This window comes from Eulemur rufifrons, chromosome 17 (assembly GCF_041146395.1).
Source record: "Eulemur rufifrons isolate Redbay chromosome 17, OSU_ERuf_1, whole genome shotgun sequence".
Taxonomy (NCBI): Eukaryota; Metazoa; Chordata; class Mammalia; order Primates; family Lemuridae; genus Eulemur; species Eulemur rufifrons.
Window position 1 is genome coordinate 9,859,400 of NC_090999.1, and position 27,947 is coordinate 9,887,346.

Consider the following 27,947-nt stretch of genomic DNA (forward strand, 5'->3'; position numbering starts at 1 on the left):
GGCACCCAAGCCCAGGCCCAACTGCCTGCACTCCCAGCCAGCCCCCAGCATGGAGGCCAGGCCAAGGCTACTCAGAATACAAGCAGTTACCAAAGACGACCTCACCACCATCCAAGCCACTTTCCCAGTTCTCAGGACAGCATCAGCCCTTCATCAGCCCAGGACAGTTGACAAAGGGACGTCCTGTCCTCAGAGGAGGAGCTCACCTCTACTCTCAGGGCTGTAGCCTCATCCTCTGCTCCTACCTGGGCAGTCACACCAGGATGGAGGTGTCCAGGATGGGTCAGTTCTGAGACCAGGGTTTTGCAGTCTGAAATGACACATAAGTGGTCCAGGCTGAGCCCCAGAAGCCAGGCCCCGGTCCCTTTCTGGTGCCTGCTCTGACATGAGCCGAGTTCATGCTGCCGACCCACCTTATTAAGCTTCCAGGTCCCAGGAGCAGCCACTCTAACAAGGACGCACACATGGCCACCAACACAAGTACAGCCCTATACTAAGCAAAGAAATTGCCCGTCCCCACCACCACCCAGAAAGCACCAGCTTGCAGTAACCAAGACCTTCTAGAAGTCTCTGTGACCAGACACAGAGCTATGTGCTCCGAGGCCTCTGGCATTTCCCCAGGTGTATATCGGAGGACTTAGTTTAAATGTGTTCGTCCCATGTGTGGTCTTTCCCAGATCACGAAATGAACTGCCCAAAGGTGAATCTAAGTCTCCTTAGCTTCATGTGAGACTGAAACTGCTTACGGCTTCTAAATGGCCTAATAAATTTTCAAAAAATGTACGGTACTAAAAAGACTTTAGCAACATTAAAAAGTTTAGTTGAATATATTGTGATTCTGGTATATTTAGACATTTGCTTCATACCAAATTGCCACTGTTATCAGAAAACACACCCCAGGCACACTAATGCATAGACATTTCGAACCCATATCTGCCCACACAGTCTTAAAAATATATATGCTGGAAGATCTATATACAGTTCTTTTAATTAGCTTAGAAAAGAGCAGTTTTATTCTGTTTGAACAGCTGCTAATGCAGATCCCTGCGGGAAGAAAAGCTGAGGAACATGGAGTTACACCAAGAATTAGAAACAAAGACATTGTCCGTCTCCTGAGTACTGTGTATCCAAGACTAAAAGATCAATCCAAGACCTGTGATTAAGGAACGTTTTCTATGTAGTGTGTAATTACGGAGCCACACAAGTGGGCCATTACTCTGTTGAATGCTGCATGTTTGAGGTATTTTCATGTTCCAACTTTACATTAAAGTGTTTATTAAAACAGGAAGAAACCATCAGCAGGTATTGACACTATCCATATTAGATCATCACAAAATTATATATATGGAAGAGTCATAAACAGTGAATAAGAAACCGTCTTCCCACACTGCGTTAAGTGGCCAGGACACAGTGTTAAGGGCAAGCAGTAGAATCGGCGGAGGGGCTCACCAGGGAGACCGCAGAGGGGACTTGCTGGGGTCACTCGGGGGCCAGGCAGCGCTGGCTGCAGGAACGGGACCGCAGCGCCCATGCCTGCCTCCCACTCTCGGGAGTCCTGACATTTCTAACTGCCTCCTTTCTGACACTTTGTGGATATCAGACTTTGCTATTTATTACATAAACTGGTATTCCCTTTTAAGTGTACTCCTTCTAATTAGCATTGGCCGAAGCTGTGAAAAATTAAAGAGGTGATGTGTTTGGTAAGAGATGGCTTAAAAGTTCAGTGTGCTGTTTTTCATTAGGTGTTTTGAGAATGAACAGATGCTGTAGGTGGAGGGGAACAATTGTGTCATACGTTTGAACTTGTTTCCCGATAGTGTTTATCTGGCTGTGGCCCTGAGGACACCTGAGGAAACAGCAGCCGAGCACCTGTCGAGAAGCGGGTACCAGACAAACCGAAGTATGGTTTGCCTTTCGTCTTGTGCTCCCTCCTGTTTTCAGAGAAGTGTGAGATGAGATTTTGTGGTTATGTTGTGTTCCTAGAGCTAGCTTTCCCGTAAACAGAATTTTTGATAGATTGGACTATAGATCCTCCTAACTGAGCTGAAAAACAAGGAGAAAGGAAAATACCTTAAATGATTCTGGCTAATTCTGAAGCAGCAGGCCTTGAAAGTCTTTGACCAAATCTGATGGAGGCCATGGTACCTAGTCCCAGAAAAATGTCTATTTTACATGCAGTTTCAGAGACGCCACCCAAGTTCAGAACTTTTTTCCTAAGTAAGAGAAGAAAAAACATTTTTAAAACTTATAAATTATTTTCAGATATTTTACATGGTTCAAAAATAAAATGCGAAGAGGTATAAACTGAGAAGTCTTGTTCCCATGGTCCCGTTTGCCATGTTTTGATAACCATTTTTTATTAATTTCTAGCTTATACTTCCAATGTTTTGTCAGAGAAATACAAGCAAATGAATATGTATTCATTTCTCCCTCTTTTTTCCCGACATAAAAGGTGGCATATTTTGCCCCTAGCTTTTATCACCTGACTCCATACCAAAACATACAGGCCCGCCTTGTTCTTTTTAATGGATGTTAGTACTTCATTTGTGCATGTCACATAGTTTATTAGCTAGTGTCACTACACAGAGACACTTGGGTTGTTTCCAAGCTGCTAATTATTATAAACAGTGCTGCAGTGAATAACTTTGCATGTATATCATTGGTTCATGAGCGGGTGTATCTGTAATACGGAATCCTAGAAGCAGAATTGATGGGTTAAAGGGTAAATGCATTTATGGAAAACCAGCTTTTAGAGAGGACTCACCTGAATCATAAACTAACTGCATCAGTAAAAATCACAATAAAACATGCCATACAATGACATGTGCTTTTTTATGTACATATTTTAAGTTTCTGTACCAGCCATGATATTTGAGCTGTACTGAACCCCTTGAGTTCTCTAATTTTACTTTATCCACTTAGAAAAACTTGTCCCCTTTGAATGGGTAACTCTTTAAAATCATTCATATAAATTAAATCATGAGTCTCTGTGTGACTCATCTAGGAGATGAGATTTTGATGGACATTTTCCCACAGAACTTGTACAGGAACATGCAGTGGAATGTTTATATAAATAATAGTTCACCAAAAGTTTTGTGTTTTTATCTTAAATTTAGCCAAAGAGTACAAATTAGGAGTTTTCCACATGAAAATAAATGATAGTGGTTTCCAAAGAACAAGTAACTTCTCTTCCCTCAGTTTGTGTATAAAAATCACTGTTGTGATGTCCCTGTATGCCTTCCATGCGTATAGAATTCCCTATTCTTGACCACTACAGTGCTGTCAGTGGCTTTTATAATGGGCTTTAAAGTCTCTGTATAATCTCTATACTTTCCAAGGGATTCAGTTTCTTATCATGAACATTCACAATGAATTTTGAAAAATACAATTTAAACAGCCTTCCCAAATCTAACTTCCTTCCTTCTTTGCTGACACTACTGAAGGCGTGTGGAAGGGACAGAGAGGGCTGTAGAGGAGAAGGGCCGACCTCTGGCTCTCACCCCCACAGCCGGCTCTTCCAGGCGGTCCTCGCTCCCCTCTCTGGTGTTCTGTGTGGGTTCAGGCTGGGCTGCCCGGAGTCTTCCGAGATACTTCAGGGTCTGAACCGTTACCTCGTGGTCTGACCTACTGTGGCCGGAGGTGTCAGGCAGATTGGTCATTCCACATCACTGACCCTTCAGGGGATCATCGTTTTCCGGAAACTTTTCTAGCTAAACATAGGACGAGAGACGCAGGGTGTTTATTATTTGAAGGGCCCTTTCAAACATTTGGGAGGACAGTGAACAGGCCGTTTGCTGTGGCTGCATCGCATGGCAGCTCTGGAATTCTTTATTATTTTTAATCGTCAAGAAATGTAGCCCCGTGTTCAGCTGCATCTTTTCTCTCCCCCACCCCTTGTCTTGAGTCTGTAGAACTTTGAATTTACTAGAAGGAAAGGACGTGAAAGTTCTTTTCTTAGATACAGACTGGTTTCCTACTGTCTCAAAAATATATAGACCATTTCAGTCCCGGATGGTGGAGCACATTGTCATCAGATGGGGGAGGAAGGGGTATTAGTCTGCGCCGCTGCCAGAACAAAATTCCAGAGCCTCGGGGCTTCAACAGCAGACATTTATTCTCTCACAGTTCTGGAGGCCAGAATTCTAAGATCAAGGGGTCAGCAGCGTTGGTTTCTCCTGAGGCCTCTGTCCTGGGCTTGGGATGGCCACCCTCTTGCTGCCGCTGCCTCTGTCCCTCTGTGTGTCCCCTGGTGTGTCTCTGTGTACAGACTTCCTCCTATTTCTTATAAGGACAATAGTCAAAACAGGATTAGGACCCACCCTAAGAGCCTAGTTTTAGTTTCATCACCTCTTTAAAGACCCTGTCTGCAAATGCAGTCACGTTCTGAGGTATTAGGGATTGGAACTTCCGCGTGTGAATTTTGGGGTGACACACTTCAGCCCACACCAAGAGGCCTGTTGGAACCTAGAAGATTAACGATGGTGACAGCTAGGATGTGTTGACGGCTCGCAGTGTGCCCGCCACGGGGCTGCTGTTCTCCGCATTTCATCCCAAGATACCTTCATGACAGTATGTGGATGTACACCGTTTTCGTCCCCAATTTATGATAGGAAAAGAGAAGCACAGAGAAATTACATAATTTAACCAAGCATAGCAGGTGATATAAAATGAGATTTTAAAAACAGCAATCAGATGTCAGAGCTCAAGTTCTTGACCACCGTCCCTGCTGCCCTCCATACAAGTCGAAAGGAACCTTTGGTCCAGGGAGGAAGCAGAAGCTCAAGAGACAAACCTGGCTGCCCAGGGCCAGACATCATTCGTGGAAGAGCTGATTCTAGAAGCCGTGTCCAGGGTTCGCTGCACTTGAGGCTGTTTGCTCCCTGTGGCTTTGCACATTCCTGAGAGGCCATGGCCCCTCCAGTGATTCCTCTCCAGGAAAAGGATCAGTTTTCAGTTTGAATTATGATATGATAATTCCATACACCTTCTGCTGCCCAAAGAAGTCATCTTAATGGAAATCTGTCCTTTTTTTCTTTTTGGGGGGGAGCCACTTCTCTCCTCTCCCGCCTGCCCCAGGTTAATCACAGAACTTTACTCACAGTGGGTTTGTTGTGAATGAATAAATAGAAGAACCAGTCATGAAGTAGAAACCATTTTTTCTTTATCAGTTTGCATCTAGGAGAAAAAGGTTTTTGTTCCACAACCCTCATCTGCCCCTGTTCCCAAAATCAAAATCAAAATCAGCTGCTTGGTCTCCCTCATTCTTCTTGAAAGAGCTGGGGAATTGAACTTCCTGTCAGCCCTTCCCCCTCACCCCTGTGAATTTGTGACCTACATCTCTCACTCTCTGAATTTTAACAGAATTGGGACATCAAAAGCACATATTGGCTGTCAAAGGTTGGCTACATGGCCCTAATTTTTTGAGCACTATTGTTTTTGTTATTTTTTTGGTGAGGAAACCATCTCACATTGCAGTTCTGCAACTAATCCACAAAGCCAGTGCAAACAGAGAATGTCACATAGTGAGTTAAAGCAAAATATGAAAAAGGAGTATTTGAATGTTTGTTTTGTGCAGAAAGGGAAAAACTCACATAGTTTGTGAAAAGATAGTAAATAAAGCCATGAAAAGGAGCCTATCGAATTCTTGGCACCCGAATCGAGTGTTGACTGCCCCAATAAAGGTGCTTTTGTGGATTGGCCACTGTGCTAGAGAGCAGCAGGAGCTCGCATGCTGAATGGAGCCCTAAGAAGCAGGGGTTTCGTCATCCCGGTCCCTCCAGAGCAGGAGGTATTATCTATGGGGTAGAGAAACCGGAGAAAACTTCCTGTGAACAGGAGTATCTTTGTGCATGGAACCTGAGAGACGCGATCTTGGTGGCGCAGCTGCTTGCGGCCAGCACTGTGGACATATTGTGCAGAACGGAAACGCACAGGGAAGAAAACGAGGGCCAGGGAGGTGGCGAAAGGAAAACAGTCCAGAATTGCGACTTTAATAAAGTGGTATGGCATTTCAAAGGGCCAGCATCCTCAATGGCAGAACTGTGTGCTCCTTTCAATAATGGGGGTTTGAGAACTGCCTCAAAGACAGAATACTGAAAATTTGTCAGGGTTATTAATAACATGGTCAAGTCTCAAAAAAACACGACTAAGTTTTTAGAGAAAATTATAAATAATATTTGTAGTAGTTATATCATTTAAGATCTAATCTCAGAATTTAGCTGATGTTTTATATATCTGATCTTTTGGTTTTGGGGATCTTTTCATCCTATATTAACTGCCTAATTATTCATAGGTTTATTAATCAAAACGCAATATAATATCAATAGAAAGACTTAAGGTCCTTTGGCTTATCTTAATTTTAGCTTTCTTCAAGTATACTTACAGTGCTCATTTAAAAGCACCACCATTTGTATATTGATCTCTTTTCTATTGTTTTAGAACCCCTTTGGCAAAAATGATCTGTCTCTTATTTTTATGGGCAGATTAATAACAGACAATTGAATATTGAAGTCCTAATTTTAAATACTTGAGAAATAATTATCACGAGAAGGTTACGTGAAAAGTGAATTTCTTGGCATTAACTTTGACCATGACCATAAGTTTCTTTTCTGCCAATCTGAATAAATAATACCTTTATTTTCATGAGAATGAGATTAACCGTTGCTTTTGCCCCACAAATATGTGAAGAAATAGTAATTTTGTGTTCCTTCATATTTTTTTAAATAAATCGTCCCTTTATTCACAGATCCTTAATTTGCCTAATATGTGTCTTTTCCACAAAAGATCTTCTCTGACTTTGCCTACTTTTTTCTGGTGACTTTTTCATACTCTCAATTTCTTAAGCTATTAATATTTGCAATTAAATAACATTCACTTTTTTATTTAAAGAAAAATTTTATTTTGAAATAATTTTGAACTTATAGAAAAGTTGCAAAAAAAGTACAGAAAGTTTCTGTACACCCTGTCCCTAGCTCCCCCAATAGCAATACCTCACGTGACCATGGCACAGGGGTCCTAACCAGGACGGGAGCCCTTACGCAGTACTGCTGCCTTCTCCCCAGCCTCAGCTCAGATGGTGCTCTCGCGTCCTCTGTCTGGCTCAGTATCCAATCCAGGATCCACATCAATTAAATTTCCTCCAACCGGTGATAGTTCCTCAGTCCTTTTTAACCTTTCATGACCTTGACAATTTCAAGGCATACTGTTCCTTTATGTTGTAGGATGTCCCTCAATTAGAGTTTTATCTGGTGTTTCCTCTTACTAAATTTAGCTTATACATTATGGGTAAGAACACCACTGAAACTGTCGTGCCCTTCTTAGTACATCATATTGGGGCATAGAAGATCTTGATGCATCTCCTTGCCAGTATGTTGACCTTGATCGCTTGGTGAAAGTGGTGTCTGCAGTATTTCCCCATGGTAACAGTGCTGGTTTTCTCTTTGTAAATAATAAATGCCATGTGGAGAGATATTTTTAAACTATGCAACTATTCTATTTCTCATTGAACTTTTGCCCACTAATTTTGTCATTTGCCAATAGTTCTTGCCTGCAACAATTATTACTGTAGTGTTTGCCCAATGATATTTTCTGTTTTCCTCATTCCTTCTAAATTTATCAACTGGAATTCTTCTGTAAGAAAGAGCTGTACCTCTGTCTCATGTATTTGATTATTTATTTGTGTCAGTTGGAGTCATACATATTTATAATATTTTTTTTTCTGTGGGTCATAATCCAATATTGTCAATATTATTTTTTTCTTATCAAATTGTTCCAGCTTTGGCCATCAGGAGTTTGTTCTGTATACTGTTGACGTGCTGCCGTCGTTTTTTGAGCGCTCTCTTACTGGCACTATGAGGTGCTCCAGACTCATCTTGTGTTTTCCCTGCTACAGTCCTGGAATCGATCATTTCTCCAAGAGGCCCTCCTGGTTCCTTTTATTCGCGAATGGTTTTAGGAACTAAGATGACTAAGATCTGGGTTCTAGGTATGCTTACTATGTTAGCGCCATGACTTTAGGCAGACATATATGTGTACCAACCCCTGTATATACAAGCTTTTCGATTGATTGATTGATTGAGACAGGATCTTGCTCTGTCGACCAGGCTGGAATGCAGTGGCTCAATCACAGCTCACTGCAGCCTCAAACTCCTGGGCTCAAGAAATCCTCCTGCCTTGGTCTCCGAAATAGCTAGGACTACAGGTGTGTGCCACCACGCCCAGCTGTATTTTATTTTATTCTATTTTATTTTTATATTTTATGTTTTATTTTATTTTATTTTTTGTAGAGATGTGATTTCATTGTGTCGCCCAGTCTGGTCTTGAACTCCTGGCCTGAAGCAGTCCTCGCGCCTCAGGCTTCCAAAGCGCTAGGCTTATGGGCACGAGCTACTGCCTGCAGCCCACAAACATCCATATTTATATTCTCTGTCGCCGTACTTCCCTCCCTGCCCTGTCCCCTCATGTTTGTTTGTGTGTGTTTGTGTATGTGTGTCAGAGAAAGAGAGAGAGAATGAGCCCCCATCATCCTGAAACCTCCAACTACAGTCCAACAACAAAGGGTTCTTAATCTTCCTCCTTTCCTTATTTGTAACCTCATTCTCTGACAATCAGACACCTGGATCTCATTCCCAAAATATACTTATTTGTTTAATCCTAGTCTAAAAGTTCTATTTTTTTGGAAATTGAATATTTTCTTTATTAATTATAACTTGACTTTAAGACACAGCTCCACCTATCCTCACTGTAGTAGTTTCAGAATTGCTAACCCATACTCCTGTGAGAAACAAACTTAATCCCCCGCCTTGGTTTTACAGTATACAGTCAAAATGCTGTTTTCCAAAGTTACCTAGGTTTTTTCCTCCCCCCTCCCCCAAGTCAGTGTGATCACTCTTTTCAGCCACGTTCATTTATCACTGCGTTTCTATTCCTTTGCGCACTCACACCCCACACATGCCCTGTATTAGTCTGCTAGGGCTGTCATAACAAAGTACCACACACTGGCTGGTTTAAACAACAGAAATTCATTTTCTCACAGAAAATTTATTTTCTGGAGACTGAAAGTTAGAGATCAGGGTGTCAGCCGAGTAGGTTTATTCTAAGGCCTCTGTCCTTGGCTTGCCAATGGCCACCCTCTCCCCGAGTGCTCACATGGAATTACCCCTGGGTGTGTCTGTCCTAGTCTCCTCCATAAGGACACCGGTCACATTGGATGACAGCTCACCCTACCGACTTCATTTGAACGTAGTCACCTCTTTAAAGCTCCTGCCTCCAGACACAGTCCCGTTCTGAAGTACCTGGAGTTAGGACTTCAGCTTATGAATTTGGGAAGAAACAGTTCAAGTCCATAACTCCCTCCATCATGGTTGATTTTAATTATGTACTTTGGAGTATGTGAAATATAACCATAATTCCAAGGGTCAGCACTCAATTTTCTTAATATAGATAATACATATTTGCATCTTCCCGCCATCCCTGGCCTTGGGTCCTCATAAACAGATGTCGTGTCTTTAAAGCACTATCTTACACAGTGGACCTTCCATTCTTTTTGTGGCATTTTTAATTATATGTCCAGCTATCAAATTAAAGTGTCAAAAACATATCAAAAACACCAACAAACAGAATTTCTTGTTTCCTTTCACAGACTCCACCTGTGTGCGTCTCACGTCTCCTGTTCCGCCAGGCGCCCGCCATGTGCGTCTTTAACACGCCGCTCACCCACTTTTCACGTCTCCCCCCTTTCTCTGCAAAACTGAACTTCGTCTGTTCTAAACTGATCTCGCCATTCCATTCCTTTTCTGGGTCCTGGTCATTTTAAATCCAGACTTTTGTTGTCATTTCCTGACCACCTCTCCTTCCTTGATAATGTTCTCATGCCACAGATAGACTCATTAAATAGGTAGAATGAGATTAAAAAACCCAACCTTGAACTTCATTCTACCTTTTCTCAAGCCTCTCAGTGGCTTCTGATTTCCTTTCTCACATCCCATTGTTATTTCTTCTAAAACTTTCTCCACGTAGCTGAAGTCACCCACCTCTGTTCTCACCTCCTCCTCCTTCCCACCCTCACAGCCACAGCTTTGGACCAGCTTTTCTTCACATGGTCTACTGAGGTTACTAAGCCCTGGGTCTTTCTCTTTTGAACCGAATCTGTTCAGACTCTTAGATTCCTGGTCCTGCCACCGCAGCAGAAATAAGCCATGGAGTCCAGAACTCATCTCCTCCTCCTGTCTTTGCCTCAGCTCTTTCCCATTTGGCTCATTCACCAACCTCAGCATTCCTGCCCCATCCTGGTTTCTTGTCTAGTAGATTAGAGTGTCGCCCTTCAGGACAGTCACCTGGTACCTTTAATCAATATCATTTATCTTCACTGACTATGTAAAGTGCCCCATCGGGTGCTGAGTGGCCCGCAGTCCCTCACTTCCATGGCTGGAAGGAAGGAGGGATGAGAAAGGCTTCCTTCTTCCCCTTCTGCCTTCCTCCCGCTGGGCTACATCTCTCTGACAGATGTGGACTTGAACTTTGAAGAGACCAGCCCCTGGGGAAACTTCCCATACGTCTTTAGCCAAAGTTGTTTCATTCATTTTTAAGCTTAATCCTTTTCTCTTTCGTATCAAACTTACATTACACATAAAGTGATTAATTTCCCTGACAGCTCTTTTTTTATTTTTTAATTAACGGCCTTTGCTTGGCAGTCTGTATTTTTGGAAAGGGACAAAGTAAACTATTTAATAAAGGTTGTAGTAAATGAAACCTAAGAATGTCAATTAACTTGATTTCCTTTAGGTCATAATTTTTAGTGCTTTTTTGCCAAAAAGAGAGGAGGTTATTTGGTAATAAAGTTTTCTTTTCTTGCATAAAAAGCACTCTGTGCAGAATACTGCCACTCTCTTGGTCCCGGCATAAATACATCATCTGGATCTATCATGGGACCATTTATAGGGAAAGACAACCTTATGCTGTACTTTTGGTCTTGTAAGAAGAATCTGAGGCCTAATGTGGGCCCATAAATGCCAGATCCCCCTCTGCAGCGGTTTGTGTGAGAGAGTTATTACAGTATTGGAGACAGTTTTCTTCGGGTGCCCTGGATATATCATCTTGTATTTTTATAGTTGTTAGCTGTCTTAAACTCAGAAAGAAACTAGCAGTCTATGCTGTTTTCTTTCTCCTCTGAGAATTTTTGAAATTTACTTTGCAACAAATGTAGGGGATAGGAAGAGGAATGAAAATTTAATTTTTTTTTTAACGAGGAGGTAAAAAAGACAACATTCTTAGAAAAGTCATAAAACAACACAAAGGAAATCGTTTATACTATCAGGTTGGATAAAGCAGACATGAGAAGAATTATTGATATAAAGAATTCAGGACAGTGTATGATTTTGTTACGCTAAGTGAAGGCTTCAACAAATAACACCTCCTCAAAAATATTTTAACTAATTTAACTAAGGACCACATTACAATTTCAGACACACAGAGAATATTCCAGGCAGCTCTACCGCAACACAAGAGGTGGGCCCTCAGAGCCCAGCGTAGAGGGTGCCGTGCATGCTCTTTGGCTCCTGAGGAGCAGGAGAGAGTGCACACACTTCCCTCCGGAGTCGAGAAGCCCAACTCTGGGATTCTCCCACACTAGATATTCCCCCTTGTGCTGTAGGAGACGAGGAGAGAACATATGGAAACTTTCAAATAGTAAGAATTTATGTAGGCTAAGGAAAATATCCAGTTTCTGAGGAAGACAAAAATGAGCTTTTAAGATATACTTTACTAAGAATGCCTTTACAAATCACATGTAAGGATATTTATTTTCACTTGCATGGCCACTTCCTGTAAGAAGAATGAAGATATGTTTTTAATAAGTAAAGAGTGGCATTGCAGCACAGTGATGTAACCAGTTGGCTATTAGACCACATTACATCTCTCTCTCTCTTTTTTTTAAATCAAGTCACATCAGGCAGTGCTGTTTGTTGTATGTCTCAGAGAGGACCTCCCTCCAGATGCACACAAAGCCCGAGTCAGTGAAGCTGCACAGAGAGCCCTGCGTGGGGAGGGCATCTGTCACTCTGCGTTTCCCTGGCTGAGGAAATTGCAGCTCTGGCTGGTGCAGGAGAGGAGAGACATCTGGTTTCCAGGGTGCCTTAAGAATTTCCTTGAGCTCCAATTAGAGTCAGTGTGGTAGAATGTAATCCTCTGTGCTGGATATTCCCACATGTGAAACTCAACGGCAGCGCAGCGCTCAGGAACCAGCCCAGCAGAGGAGCCGCTCGGCGGGGCCACGGGCTGGCGCCAGCAGAGCTGCCCCAGTCCCCGTCTGTGTGTGCCTGTCCCTGTTGCGTCCCAGTCTGTGTCTGAGTGTCTGGTGTTGCTGCGAGCAGGCTGCTTAGGCTCCGCGGAGGTAGGGTAGGGCTTCAGAGCCTTTGGCCTGCAACCCGCTCCCCGTCACCATGCCAAACGGAATGAAGCCAGTGGACACGCTGGACCCGCTCTCCTCCGTCAGCCCAGCCTACTGCGGTGGCGGGCAGCCGGGCACCTGCAAGTACTGGATCCTCGACCTAGGTACGCGAGCTCTCCGCGGAGGCTCGGGCCACGCTGCTTTCTCTCTGCCTCTTTCTTCTCAGGTGGCCGCTTGGCTGACTGACGTGTGCTTTGAAACCAATGTTTTGTATGCTCTGAAGCTGAAATGTGTTATGTGCTGACCGCCATGCGAAGAGGCCGTGTGGGGATGGTTTGGGGGGGACCACCGGGAATACGATGAGACACTGAGAACAGGGCTCTGCACAGCCACTGTGTGTCATAGGCATTTTTAATATCTGGGGACTGCTTTTGATTATCCCTTTTTCTTGTAAATGGCATATAAACAGTCTAAAGTAATCTGTGCTACAAATTGCCTTCTTATGATTTTAGTTTGGCTTTATGTCTGTTTCAGGTTTAATTTTGTTTGGGGTTTTTCAGACTACTTAAGAAAATGGCAGTGTCCTGGCATTGGTATGTAGATTCTCTGGCTCTGTCTCATAAGAACTGCAGCTGTATGATAAGATGATATAAAGTTATGTGGGGAAGGAGCGTGTGTGCCAGACTCTGGCTTTATACACAGAACTGACGAAAAGATCACTTGACAGGTAGATAAAGCTCTGCTTTGAGAAAAAGGCAATAGGATACAAAAGAACCAAGGTGAGGGAGGAATTAGGTCTGCGGATCCCCATGGAACTCTGCCCCGAGATGCTCCAGGGGGAGCCGGCTTCCATCAGTAACCTTTGACACCTGTGCAGACCCTGTGGCCAACAACATGAGTTTCACACCGGCTGCCACTGTGTACCAGCAGGGATGGTTTCTGCCCGAATTTTGGTCCTGGCCTGGTTCACTTTTAACCTTTGCCTTCACTGTCCTGCCAGCCATTATTCACACACGTGCTTCAGAAGTGGGCGCCGAACGTAGAGCATCAGGGGGTCAGGTGCAGCTTCCCGGGCACTTCCAGTGTATTGTGAGCTCTACAGAGAGGAGTCTGTCGGGTTGGAGGGACCCACCAAAGAAGGGGAGGGGCCATCAGACCGAAAGGGGGACACACAAAATACACACTCAGCATCTGAAGGGGAAGGGGCATTGTTAACTTTAAGTGTTTGTTCATGGAATCCCAGAGAAAAACAAAATTATCTTTGATTAATGGGCCCTTTGGAGGTAAACCTTGGCTGTGTGAATATTGAATTTGTTATTCTGGCTCTAGTTTTTTGGGTCATATTTATTTATGTTAATTATATTGTTTCAGAAGGGTCTATCTTGAAGGATGGTGGCCTCTCCGTCTGCAGGTGTGGAAGCTGGGTGGGTCCCTCAGAGGGTCTGTGCGGTAGGAATTCCTCTGCTGGGTGGGTTAAAGTATATGGTAAATATGATCTCGTGATTGAAAATACTAACTTCTGTGCGGCGAAAAGAACAATTGGTAACGTTGAAAGTCTGATCTAAAGTCTCAGCCACTAGCTGGCTTTGGGTCTTGGGAAATTGCCTTCTCCATCTAAACTTCAGTTTTCTTTGTCTGCAAAATGAGAATGATGGTAGAGCACCCACCTCAGGATATCATAAATGCCCCCAAAGTTTAGATCAAAATATTTTAATGAACAAGTTTGCTAAGGAGTAATGTATCTTAAGAAGATGTAACATTCTTTCTGCAGAGGGAATTTGGAATCCTAGCAATATTTTAGTTCCTTTGGAATTCTTCTGAAGGGAGATTATTGAACTTGCTTTTTAAAATACTGGAGGATGATTGTGCTATTAATATTATATTTTTAGATTCCCTAGATTTATTTTTGTTCTGGTAATTCTCAAACTATTAGGAAACTTTAGGTGATATTCTTCAAGCTGTCACCACAAAATTTTTAAGCTAACACAGATTTGGAAAGAAATGGATGATGCGTGGGATTTCCTGAAAAAAAATTCACTTCACAGTAGAGGATAGATGATAGAAAGCAAAACTCTAGTTGGGGGGGAGCGTGTGTAGAAAAATAACTGTCCATCCCTTTCCAAACCTTATAGTAATTTCAAGACAATTTCCTCAATGTCGTTATATCAGAATGATATTTTAATATATTCTATTCTAACTATCAAATTGATTATGGGGAAATATATATGCATCAAATTTGAAAAGGAAAAATGATTTTGGGTAATATCCAAGAAATAAATCCCAAAGTAACTTTACAATGCCCATCAAATCAGAGTGATTGCAAAGCCATTCTTACACCTGCAAGCAATCTGGGGCTTCATTTGTTAGAGAACTTTAGGAAAAGGCAGTTTTTCTGCTTCCTGACATAGTCAGTGGGGCATCCTCCTGTCCAAATGTGAACCAGTCTTGCTTGGAGTAATCTGCACAGAAGCCTGTTTCATTTGCTAAGGTTGCCATCAGCAATAACTTACACAGCCATGAGCTAGGAGAGTTTTACTGCTAAGCAATTGTTAGGAAAATAACTCAAGAGAGGCTAAAGTCTGTAACAGTCAAGAACTGTAAATGATCTTTTATGACAAGGGTTCCAATGGGAGAGCCCAGTTCTACTGATAAGATAGTGGAACTATTGGATTGGTTCTCATTCTGAAATAAGTACAGCCTTTTATGGGACATATGGAATCCATTACAGTGCTGTACATATTCCCCTGACTCAAGCTAAGGAAAACCATCATTTAGTGACCCTCCTTAACATTGAACAGATCCACATACAAAGTGATCTGTGTGCTTTTACAATTCTTGAATTCTCTTCAAGCCTTTTTTTATTTTTTTTCTTTTTTGGTTGGGAGTGTGGATTCTCACCAATGCAATTTTTGTTTTTACAAATTAAAGGAAAACATTCCAAAGACTAAATATAGGATAAAGAAATATCTTTGCTTAAGCATGTAATATGAACCTGTTCTGAAAGTATCCAAGTAGGTTAACAGCACTGCCTTAGCTCATATTAAAGATGTTGGTGCATAGGATATTCAGTTTCTTGTGAATAAACAGAATTGTATTGTTTCAATTATGAAGACTGATTGTTTCACACAAGTTGCTTTGCAAACTAAATTCTATCTCAGATCATTTTTGCCCTTTAAGTATCTTTAAATGAGTCAGAGTTCAAGACAGGATGTGCATTATGATATAGTGGAAATAGTGCATTACTGTAGAAACCAGAACCCCAGTGTTCTTGTCCCTGTTCACCCCAACCCATATGGCCTTGGACATAAACCCTTATCAGTCTCACTGAGCTGCAGTTTCCTCATCTGCAAAAAACAGGGGAAGAGAGAGAAGAGAGAAGAATGCTTGCTGCTGTGGTTATTGTGCTCTCCAAAAAATCTACTTTAGAAGTTATTCTTAGTTCATTTAAGCAAACTCCATCTTTAAAATAATTTTAAATTTGTTTCCTTATTTCCAGGGAGGGGGGAAGTGTTACACATTGAATTTGCATATATTTCCAGCCAAAAAAAAAGAAACTTAAAATTATTTGGTATCATGTTATAGCCTTTTTAGGATGAATATAAAAATTTTGAAATATTAAAACTTTTTAAAGTTACTATTAAAAATAGACTGAAACCTCCCCTCAAAGTGCCCTAGGAAGCCCAAGTTCCCAGGTTAGAAGCCGTCAGGCAAAGTGACCTCCCCTAGTTTTGGAATTCTTTCTTCTCTGGACAAGGGGCAGGCATATCCTCCTCCTTCGCCATGATCTCTCTTTGGTATGTGCTCTGAGTTTCTCTCTTCAGCTAGGTTTCAGGGGGAACACAAATTTATGGCCCTTCATGCTGAAGAATTTCCTCCAGGTGCTCCGGGTTGGCCCCTGGGGGGAGTGTGCAAGTCCATAAACACGGCAGGTCTGCCTGGGAGTGCGGGGTACTGAGCCGGGGGAGCTGTCCGTGGAGGCGTCCTCCATTTCCACTTCCTGTCTCCAGGGATGGGCGGCGGGGTTCAGCGGCCTCAATCCAGATGCCCCTGTGAATCTTTGCAGTTCTCACATAAAACCAGACAATTGTGAGCGAAGCACATAGCCCCCGGAATATCTAGTTTCACTGAAACTCTGTGTGCTAATTGTAAAACAGTTGGGAAATGCACAAAGGTGCGGAGCAGCGGAGGGCAGGTAGCACCCATGGGCAACCACTGATCGTATCTGGACAAATGTTCTTCTGGCCTTTTTACGTGTAAAATGATGCCTCTTTTATTGATACTTTAATACTTCTAATATCTGACTGTAAGAACTCAGTCATATCCATTGTCCCTTTTCTCAGATTTGCAGTTGACGCTGGTTTCTGTTGTTGCATCTGTAGATGTAAGCCCTACTGTAGGGAAATGGCCCTGCACCTATCTGCCTGGGAAGACTGGAGTTATTCTTACATGTATGGATGCAGCCTTGAAAAACTTCTGAGACAAAGTACATTAGCCCTAAGGCAACTTCCCCTTCTTCTTTTATCTCTTAAAGCTGGTAGATTATTTTAAGAAGTCGCCCAAGGGCCCAGAAGCACACAAGTTCAATAAGGGACTCATTAATAACAAAAAGGGAATGTGCTTATAATGATGTAGGAGCTAAAAATGCTGAGTTTTTCCCTTTGTCTCGCGCCAGCCCCTCCCCAGCCCAGGGCCCACGCAGGGCGGTCTGGGTATTTCCCGCTGATGCCTCCGGGCTGTGGCAGAGGCTGTGCCTCTCAGCACACGGGCTCTGAATCCAGCCGAGGACAGTCGGGCATTAATTGGTGTTCATAGCTGAGGCGTTTTTTTCATTCCCTTTGTCTCAGAGCTGCTTTGTTTCTGCCTGGAATAACTCCAGGCTCCCTTCCCTCCTTCCTTCCTCTCTTCCTTCCCTCCCACTGCAGTTCCTCGCAGCTTGAGCCGCACAGAGGAGGGGCAAGCGTCCTTCACAGGACCCCTGCCTGACAGGAAGGTGCGGAGATTCCTAGAAAGCCGCACTGGGAGCACGGCATAGCCAGAGCTTTCCACTCCGCAGTGGGATATGGGATAACTTCAGAAGCAGCCCCGCCAGCCCTCTTTTCTTTTGTTCTGTAGGCATTTATTGTGGTGGTGGTTTGCATATGTGATATCCCCAAAAAGTGGAGGGCAATCCTCAAGAAATTACGAAATGATAATTTAAAAAATAAAGTTCAGTGCTATTCAGTGCTTGTGGGAGGGTGGACAAGATGGCATAAAATCAAACTAGGTATGGTTGTGGGAACCACAACCCTTAACCCTTTGTGTGCTTGGGGCGCGGACTGTGGTTTGCCGAGTGCCCACGCACACCCTGGGCTCTGACCTCCTCCAATCTGGTAAACATTTTAATCCTGTTTTCAAGGGCTTATTAGCTTTAGTTGGAGCAGCATTTTGCTTTCCATGGAGGTGTTACTAAAATAAAATTACAAAAGGAATTCCTTATTGGTTAGGGCTTTTGTTTCTTGTTTGTTTTCAGCTAAACAACCAGCGACTCTAGAATATAATGTACTAGATGTTTGCTTTGTGGTGTGGGGGGAAAATCATCTGGTTCCTCATTCTACACAGCTGTGACTCTTTCTAAGCTAATATTGCATCCCCTGAGACTCTGAAACTTTAGCTAACCTGCGCCGTATTGTAGATGACGTGAAGAGTGATAGTACTTGGCAGACTCAGTGCAGAATATTCCAAGGCCAACTCTCTTCTTAGTGCTGTATAAAAATGAGTTCAGTGTTGTGTGGCTCCATGAAAACATTTATAACTTAGCATGGTTTATAGCATATTTTGGTTCTGTATGTTCTCATGCAGTTCACACATTTCCTATAATTTAGGTAGAAGACTTCCATGCTGGCATTCTGAATCTGGTCTTAAGTTTTAAAAATAATAATAAATTTATATATGAGTGAAGAAAAATCGGTCACTACCTAAAGTAAATAAATCATGTAGTTTAATCCACTACCTGCAGAATGCTCTTTTAAACCATTTTGTATGGGAGGGCCTTTTTGTGCCCCCTGCTTCATTTAAAGACATGTTTCAACTTTTAGAAAATCTATAAATAGCCCCCCCCAAACATCTTTGGTTTCCTCTTTAACAAAGCAGCCTGAGTTATTTCACTTTTTCTCAGCAAGTAATAGGAAGACATCAACCAAAAGTATAAATATTCATTGTGAAGAATACAGTTCCATATGTAAGCCTTCTTCAGATAAGAATAGATCTTTCAATACTAATATTTTGTGTATAATGTCAGGACCTATTGTGCCCATGAGTTAAATATTCATGTTTCTTAATGGTTTCAGAACCTCTGAAAGGCAGAATCAGATGGATCGAGTGGTCTGTGAGCAGCATGTGATTGCTTATTTCCTCCAGAATTAACTTTCTATTCCTGTAAATGATGATTGTCTCTTCAGAACAATAATAAATACTGTATTGCCTTGGGAGTGACTTCTCAAACAGAGAAATCAAGAATCAAGAACCCATTATTTTATAACAAAGAGAACTTCATTATCCCCAAGTTGGCAATATACTAAATACTAAATGATCTGACAAACGTAGGGAATTTGGGGTTTTTTAATAATCTTTCTTTGTATAAGTGATATTAATCTTAAGTAATTTTGTGAAAAGAACAGCCATTTGACTTGTCGGGAACACGGAAGATCTCAGCATCTGAAAAATCCAAATGAATAGAGGGGCATTCAGAAGTGCTTGGTTTCTGAGCATTTAAACAGACCAGAGCCCAGAGCGGCACTGTGGGATGTCACCCTGCAGTGTGTCACTCGTTGCGTGCGTGGTGGTACCTGGTAGATGTGGGGTCACATGGCACTAGGTCTCCCCGGAGCAGCCCTGGCCGTGGGCTTCTACCTGTTATTCTGTCGTGGGAGCTGAGAAGCCGTCACGAGAACAGCGCCACGGTGGGGTTCGACACAGGCAGGGGGGCCCCTTGCTGGCTGGAGAAGTTTCCACATTTGAAATCACCCTCCTCCTTCCAGTTTCCCCCAGCCAATGCCGAGGAGCCATGTGGACTGCACATTAGGGGTGCAGGGCCAGGGCGGGTCGTGTGGCAGAAAGCCTGTGCACACGGCCGTCTTCAGCAGGCAAGATTTGTGTGTGTGTGTCTTTCTGGTCTCATTTTTATGGGATTTTTTTTTTTTTTTTTTTAAGCGTCTTTCTTCCATCCAGCAAGGCTATCTGCTTGTCCTTTTGTAGACGTCAGGAATGAGTCCAAATCCCCTCCCAGTCATCACTGGCAAGACAGTTCCTCGGGGATTTTTTTCCCTTTGTGACAGCTTACACTTTTGGTTGCAGAAAAAGCCTGCTGTTCATCTCCCAAAAAAATATATTTTAGGGGCCGACTCACATAAAAAGCAGTGAAGATGGCCCTGTCATTCCAGGAAGACAGGAATATGGGCTAGAAACGCTCCTCAAATACAGTCTGTACTTGTCCAGTGTAGAGAAAGGATCACATTAAAAAGCAAGCCCCAGTCTAAAAGTAGGGTTAAAAAAGAAGAAAACTTTTTTTACAACCTAGTTATTTTTTATAGCTATGGTTTTGAACAGTGTTTGGATGTCTGCCAGGTATAGGGGGGTTCTCCCTGTCCCTATCCCGTTGGGGGGAGCTGGGTGAGGAGGCCGAGGACAGGGCACCCTGGCAGCCTCCCCTCTGCGGGAGGCCGAGTGCCTGGGGAGTGGAGGAGGTCCTGTAGGGGCACGAATCGCATTGGCCATAACTTGATTTTTATGTTGGCCTCTTTGCACGACGGCTGCCCTCTCCAGTGTTTCGGTCACATGCAGAATAGTCATCTGGCTCGTCCTTTCCTGGAAGCCAACAGCCTCGTGGAGAGCTGTCCACCATCTGCAGATCCACTTGTTCCTAGAGCGTCCCTGACCTGCCAGGTCCTCTTTTGTTCAAGGCACAAATGACTCACATCTCTAGATCCGTATGAAATTTCTTACAGTGGTCTAGACTAACCCATCTTTTCCTGTTATCCACCATCACTAATGACTTCATTTATTTCATTTCTGAGGTGTTTTAAATTTCCACTTTGGCAATATGTGAGATTCTGTGTATCTGATTAGGCAAGCAAAGGATTGTGCCATCTGTTTTCATTTTTATTTAATTTCCTCAGGTTTCATTATTGGAGATTTCAGTGGTGAAAATAAAAAAGAAAGACCTTTAAAATGAAATGATTTCCTGACCAGAAATGCCACTAGGTTGGTATTCCCCTTTCAAGAACAAGCTTGAGAGGAAAAACGATGTTTGAAGTCTCACATTCGTTGACATAGCCACATTTTCCAATGCTCATGTAATGTTTTAAGTATTTTCAGAAACGGCACTGAGAATGTATAGCATTTGGAGATTCTCTAAGGGTGAGAAGACCAGATTTGTACTTGTGACTTCCGTTCGCGTGTTCTGTGAGGGTGGGTCTACGGGACAAGCTTCGCGTCTCTAGTGTCCCTCGTGCTGGATTCCCGTTTCATGACATCATAACTCGCTAAGACCAGAGCCCAGCTGGGGAAAGTGGGGTGGGGGGGTGTGTGTGTGTGTGTGTGTGTGTTTTCTTGCTTTCAGTCTTCACAAAGAAAAAGGTAGAGCAGTTGTTTTTCACTAGGTGGTTTAATTGACACCAGTGATTATATTGTGCTCTGGCACTTGAGTCACCCGGAGGTGGCCGCAGGTGACCACTCCCATGTGAATTCGTGGCAGGGGACTGCGCAGGGAACAGTGGAAGTGCTGGTCATTTATGTGCATTTTCTCAGGCAGCAAAGGCCATGTGTTCTTCATTACAGCATGAGCTGTGGCCATGCTGTGCTGGGCCTCTGGTTGAATCTGGGGATTACTTAAAAAAAAAAAAAAAAAAAAAAAGCTGGGGAATTTAACTTTCTCCTTCATGTTTTCTGCGTTCAGTTTGTATTTGAAATCAGATACAAAGTTCACATTTGTGCATTGAGGACCCACTGTGCACCAAATTGTGAAATATGGAAAAGCTGGTCATTACCGTCTCCAGAGCTCGTGCTCAGTGCGCCTGTGGCTTTTTCAGAGACCATTTCCCGTGCTGATAGGACATCGGCATGGCGGTCTCAGCCCCTAGTGAAGCCTGGGACCCGGGCGTGAGCCAAGAAACAGAGAACTCAACCGGGACGACACAGCACCCAGTCCAAATCTGGTGTTTCAGCCCCTGAGGTTTCCTTCCTTTTGCTGAAGAACAAAGTAAGACTTAGTAGCACTTACAGACAGAACATAAGTGAAATATATATAAGAGCAAGGTAACTGGAATGAAAAAAATAGAAGTCAATCAAGAAACATTTTCAGATACTTTATTCACAAGCAGAAGAATATAGATTTAAATTTTGAGAAATATTATAAAAATATTTACATCTATATTCTTAATCACCAAAAGGGTAACCATATCACACTGGGCAGGTCAGTTTCTTCTTCATTACCTAAAATTCCCCATGTAATACCCCAGCTTTGTCTTATTCCTCGTCATCTTAAATTAATGTGCGTAGCCCGTGAGGCATTTATAATCACTATGGAAAACGAGGAGAAGATGTGTTCCCTAGGAGTTGCATCTGGAGGAATAACTTACAGATTAGCTCACTTTTTATGAGATCTGCGAGAGAATTTCTAGTGCACTGTGGTTTTTTTCTTTATTCAAAAAAATGTTACCATGATTCCAAAAGCAAGGAATTAAAATCCAGTTCAAAAAATGTAGAGATAACAATCATTTACCCAGAAATTTTGCTCTGGAATATTTGAACCAGCTCAGTCCACAATCAAAAGCTAACAACTTGCTTATTCTTTGCTTCCCTAAGTGATTCCTAGATGTGATTTTCACACGTACATTGCAACCTGCCTGGCACGGTAGAAGAGCTTCCCGAATAAAAACATCATGTGCTGCATCATATTCTTGACAAGATGGAGGTTTGAGAAACACCCATAGGCCAGGTACACTTGACTGAACCCTAACTTCCCTGTTCCAAGATAGTCTGACGGAATTATTTTCAGACATTAGAAGCAGCTGCCCCAAAGTGTCCTTGAATTATATTTCTTGAGCATATAGCAGTAACTGCTAAATAAACGTTTCTTTAAGTCCTTACAACTACAACTGTCAGCTGTTGGCTTTGGGTATTTGCCTCTGAGTTATGCTTATCCTGGTTAGAGCGCATTGTTCATCCGACAGGTGTTTTGAGCACCTACAGTGGACAGCACGATGGGGATCTCTGAACTAGCTAGAACCATTTGGGGACACTGTGTGGAGGGAATGTGGAATGGGTGACAGGTGTTTATTGGACACTCTGCCACTGATGGACGTGTGCATCTGTGTGGTGGCCCTGCCTCATCAGATGTGACGTGCTGTCATCGTTGGCCGTGGGCGTTCATTTGGCTGGCGTTACATGGGGTGAGGGCTGCGGTCACAGCAGAGGCACGGTGACTGCGCAGAGCTGTGCCACGGCTGTCGGGGAGGCCAGGCCTTTATGGCCCAGCTCGTCTTCCTTCCCACTCTGGGCCAGGGTGCTTGTCTGTGGGAGGATAATCTCGCCGCTCCACTTGGTCCTGCTTTCTTCCTTGCGTTATGCAGTTGGGGGTTTTTTCCTATGCAAAAAAATGTGAGTATTGCTTCATATATATGTTAGGCTGTAAGTTTACAAAGACCATCTTCTACCTTTTCCCCCAGCAGCCTGGTAAGGCCAGAGGAATCACTGTCATTTTACACATCAGGAAACTGAAGCAAAAGAGGGCTGTTGGCTCATAAGAACCCACCCAGTGCGTCGTGGCAGGGGTGGGATTGGAACTCCAGCCCCATGGCCTCGGCCGTCCATTCATCTCTAACGTGCTCACTCAGCAGGTACTCACGGCGTGTGCCAGGCAGGCTCCAAACTCCAGACACACCGCGTGAACAAAGCAGCAGAAAGGCTGCCCTCCTGGAGCTTATATGCTGCTGAGACTGTGAAACGAAAGAAATGCAGAGATTTGGGTGAAACATTTTTAAATTCAGAGGCCGGAGTTTTTAATTCAGTTTACTACCACAGTCAGCAATCTAATTGTTACTCTAGAAGACTTAGAGACTTCTTTAAGACTTTTTACCCTTGTGAAAATGAGGAGAGAGTTAAAGTGAAACACGATCCTCCTTAGCTTACAACCGACAGGATATGGTCCATTTTCCCTTTTTTTTTTTCTTAAATTAAAAAAAAAAGTGGTTTTATTAATCACAGATGTCCCAGATTTACAGACGGGGACTAAAGGGGGCTTCTCGCCTCCTGGCAGCGCTGGGGCTGTGTGTGTTCCCGCGGTGGAGCTCCTTCCTGTGGGGCCGCAGGTCAGAGCTGTGCGTGCCCCTTTTTCTTCAGCTTTTTTCTTTTTTTATTTTGAAAAGGAATCTAGCATGGACTTTGCATGAACTCCGACTTCAGCAAAGAAGCCATCTAGGTGAGGATTTTTCCCTCTCAAAATAAGAAGGGATCAACTTTAACTGATTTTCTCTCGGGGCTTCGAGCAGATCCCAGCAGCTCTCTCATGTACATGCTTGAGCATCTTTTTGAGTGACTGTCACGTGCTGATGGCCTCTATTTATGCTGAAGTTTACTGTGTCCTCTAATGAGGGAAAAGTTGTTTTTAAAAATAGAAACAGAAGGAAGTGACTCATCTAGGTTGCTTCATTCATTCTTCACACATCTAAAAATGACTTTTAGTGTGTCCCAGACGCCATGCTAGGCCTGCAATTACAGACCCAGTGGTGATTAACATGATTCCCGTTTTCTGGATACTCAGTTTATGTGAATATAGCGTAGTAAGTTTTGCACTGCCGTGGAGTTCTGGATGTCCCAGCCCTCCGACATTTGTAAGTAGGACTTTACAGTTTATACAGCTCATTCATTCCCACTGTTTCACTTAATCCTATTACAGCCCTGTGAAATGGGGAAACTCAGATGCCGCAGTGTTTGCCGGGGGCCACAGCTGTGGAGTGGGAGCGCCAGGCTCACGCTGACCCTCTGATGCGACCAGTGTTCTTTGTGACATTCTTAATGGATCGTCCATCTGGACCTTGGATCAGTGGGTCTCCCCAAGCTGAAAAGAGGAAGGCAGGCCTTGTGGGAACGGAGGCATTCTTGCAGACAGGAGTTGGTGATGGGGGAAAAGCGAGACTGAGAACTGGCTCTTTTTCTTCCAGGAAGATAGAAGTTGGGGGGGAGGCAAGAGAGGGGTAACTGAGGATGGGAAACAGGAACAGATACAACTTCCTGGAGTAACAAATGGGTCGTTCCTGGTATTTCTCTGGTCAGTTCTGTCCTGAGCCCTTTGTGCCCCTGCACCGACGTCTCACGTGACGGGTGATGCTCCCGTGCACTTAGCCCAGCTCTACGTTGTGAGAAAACAAAGCATAATTCGGGTGAGAGATAGGGTCACTGTGAGGACATGGCCTTCATCTGCTTTGAATTATCATCTTAGAAGTAAATAATGCACAAACTCTGAACTTGACAGTGAACTTGACCTGTAGTTTCTCCCGTAAGTGATCAGGGTGTACCACTAACTCAGGACATCACTGTTCAGGTGGTGACTTAAGTTATCAGTCAGTGTGCTTACCCTGGGAGAAGGGAAACTGGGAACAGCCTGCAGCTGGTTCATTTGCTCGCCTGTTTGTCATTTATTCAGCACGCACTTATTAAGCGCCAAGGGTACATCAGGCCACCTGCTAGCAACTGGGCCTGTAGTCGTAAACAAACAAGACATGGCACCTCCCACACAGAGCCTGGAGTCCAGGGTCGTGGCTGGCTTCCTGACCTCACAGTTACCCAGCTAGGAAAATGCTGTCACAAACTGGTGACACAGGGCTCTGACCAACGGCTCTCCTCTTGAGGATTACCCTTGTTGCTGGGCTGAGCCGTCCACAGTCAAATCCTGAGCAAAAAGGTGAGGACAAGATGCCAAGAGGAAGGGAGCATTGCCCCCCCGCACAGTGTGGGTGTCTGGGCAGTGGGGCTCATGGGCGCTAGACAGCCACCAGGCCCTCTTCTGGGGAAAGGCAGCAGTGTGCAGACCAGTAATTTAAGATCTTCCCACAGAGACCTAAGAATTCTGCAGCTCTGTGTTTATTGTGGGATGCATGCTTACCTGGTGCCCACTAACTTTGGAAACCTTAATTCTACTAGAGATAAACATTAGCATATGTGATGTAATTCAAAATTTGCAGCAGAGCAGTTGGTCTAGCAGGAAAAGTCTGGTTTTGAGATCACTAAAAATAATAGCAGGCAGGTTATTTCATTCTGTTAATGATGGCATTAAGTTTAAATAATTTTTAAGCTTTTTAAACTCCTGATTTCTGCATTGTGTCACCCCCCACCCCCCCCCACCCCGCCCGCAGCAAAGCACATATGCATTGGCTGTTACAATCCACTGACTTAGGCAAAAGGAGCTTCTGTAGTGAGAAGAAAACAATTTATTTTTTCAGGGAGAGTCTAACAGCATAAAGAATTGAGCATCCTTATTAAAAACAAAGTGGAAAGAGAAGGGGTCATAATTTCCCCTTTACGTTTGCAGACATCTGAAACAAAATTTTTTTTCAAGGTAAAATAAAAAATTCCACAAAATTTCCTTCTAAGTCTGTGATCGCTGCTAGCATTTTTCTAAGTCATGAATATTCCAGTGAAGTGAAATAATGTCGCTGCAGTGATTTGATAAGTAGTTCAGGGAGAAAATTGCCTATTCCCTTCAGAATAGCAGAGTCACAGAATCCTTTGCATTTTGTCTGTGGCACTGGTGAGCTCCTACTTCAGGCAGCTCTGATCCTCTGGGCTCCAGAATGGATGTTTGGCCCATGCCACATTTCTGATGCTCAACCTGCCAGTGAGCAGGAAATCTCTCTTGAACCTGCTTCCCAAAGTGCAAAAGGACCAAATGCTATGCAGCTGAGTCCATGGAGTGAAGCTGGGAAATGACATATCTAATTTCTTTTTCTTTTTGAACCATTTTTCCAATAACTAGCTCCTTTCCCAGGCAAGGCTAAAAGGCCCTGGGAGTCATCCTTATAAAGCCAGCTGGGTGCCACGAAGCATTAGTAATTGACTGCAGTTCATTCTGTCACGCGTGCAGAGGCCGCTGCATCTGCTAACCGACAGGGAGGTCTGTCTGCTTCAGGGCTGCCCTGCGTCCCTGCCTGCACCGCACACCCTCTTCCGAGAACACCCTTCCTTCTCTGCAACCCTGCAGGCATCACTTAGGGTTCATATTGTACGCTGCATTGCTCCCATGCCTAGTTCCCCCACATTCTCAACTTTTAGGCTCAGGAAGGTCTATGAAGTTGGTTTTTTGGCTTAGGTGGCATTCCCCGTTACTTCTGATGTGTAAATGTTCTGCCTATGAATGTTAAGACCTGCATTTTACTTAGTTTTGTTAAAGTAAGTGAGCCTGGGTCTTTTTCCTGCCTCCACTTCACCCAAGGCACAGCGGAGCTCCTCGGTGAGCCCGCATCACGTCTCGCCTCCACCCAGGCCCCTCCCTCAGGGTGCTTTGTCTTGTGCAGTTGTTTGGCTGAGTGAATGTACGTCATATAAGTGACTGTCCTTAAAATATGGGCTGTGACTCAACTTGCCCTTTTTCTTTAGGCTGTTGGTTTCTGATGTCTGCGTTCAATACTTAATGTGTGCCTGCTGTATGCTGGGCACTGGGCAAGTCCCTGGGAGTATGTCAGGTCCCAGACAGATGAGGCCTGTGCCCTCACAGATCCGACGTGCTCCCGACACAGTTCACGGGTCACTTGGGCCCAGCTCACTCAAAGGCTGGGCGTCAGGGCTGCCTCGTTCACGAAGCCTTCAGTGATTCCTCCTCCTGTGTCCCCTTCTCAGCTCTGACAGAGTTTGTGCCTCGCCTGTAGTATACAATAATTATGTGATCCAGAAAACACTATGAGGTGGTCCGTGGGTGGAGAAACTGAGTGTTGTTATCTCTGTCCAGGGGAAAGTCCAGGGCCCACCTCTGAGTCACAGCACAGGAAATGACTCTGAAATCCGCTGCCTGCTGCAGCCAGTACAGTGTCCTGCTCATAGCTGTTGCTCAAAAAAATATTAGTTGAATAACTTATCGTCTGGCGTGTGGATTGTCCAACCCTCTTCTTCTCTTTGTCCTCCTGTTGTCACTGCACCAGGAGTTCCTGAGGCCAGAGACTGTGTCTGCCTCTTTCAGCCTTTACCGTAAATCAGTACCTGAGAAAGTCCCTAGGAATGGTTTCAACCTAATGATTTCATTCTATCTTTCCTCTTCCAGACCGTACCTAAGGAAAATGAGGCTGATGTGTAAATGTTTTATATGACTAAAATAAACACATGAAGAAATGTATATGCACACATATATGTGCGCACATACATACATACAGAGGGGAAATGGTTACTGCCCTTTAACAGATAGCGATTGGTTTTGAACCACAGTTTCCCTTTGAGAAAAGTCTAGATTTTTAAGAATGAATGATTCTGCTCATATTGCATCATATGTTTATGGAAGATTAGACCCTTCACCAGTCTGTGTCTTGGGCCGAGGAAAGAA

At 43.7% G+C, this 27,947-nt stretch overlaps 1 protein-coding gene across 1 annotated transcript in view; it reads left to right on the forward strand.

The window, feature by feature from the left end:
- Positions 1 to 27,947, forward strand: part of TRIO (trio Rho guanine nucleotide exchange factor) — a 332,548-nt gene that overhangs the window by 256,686 nt on the left and 47,915 nt on the right. The window lies entirely within an intron of this gene.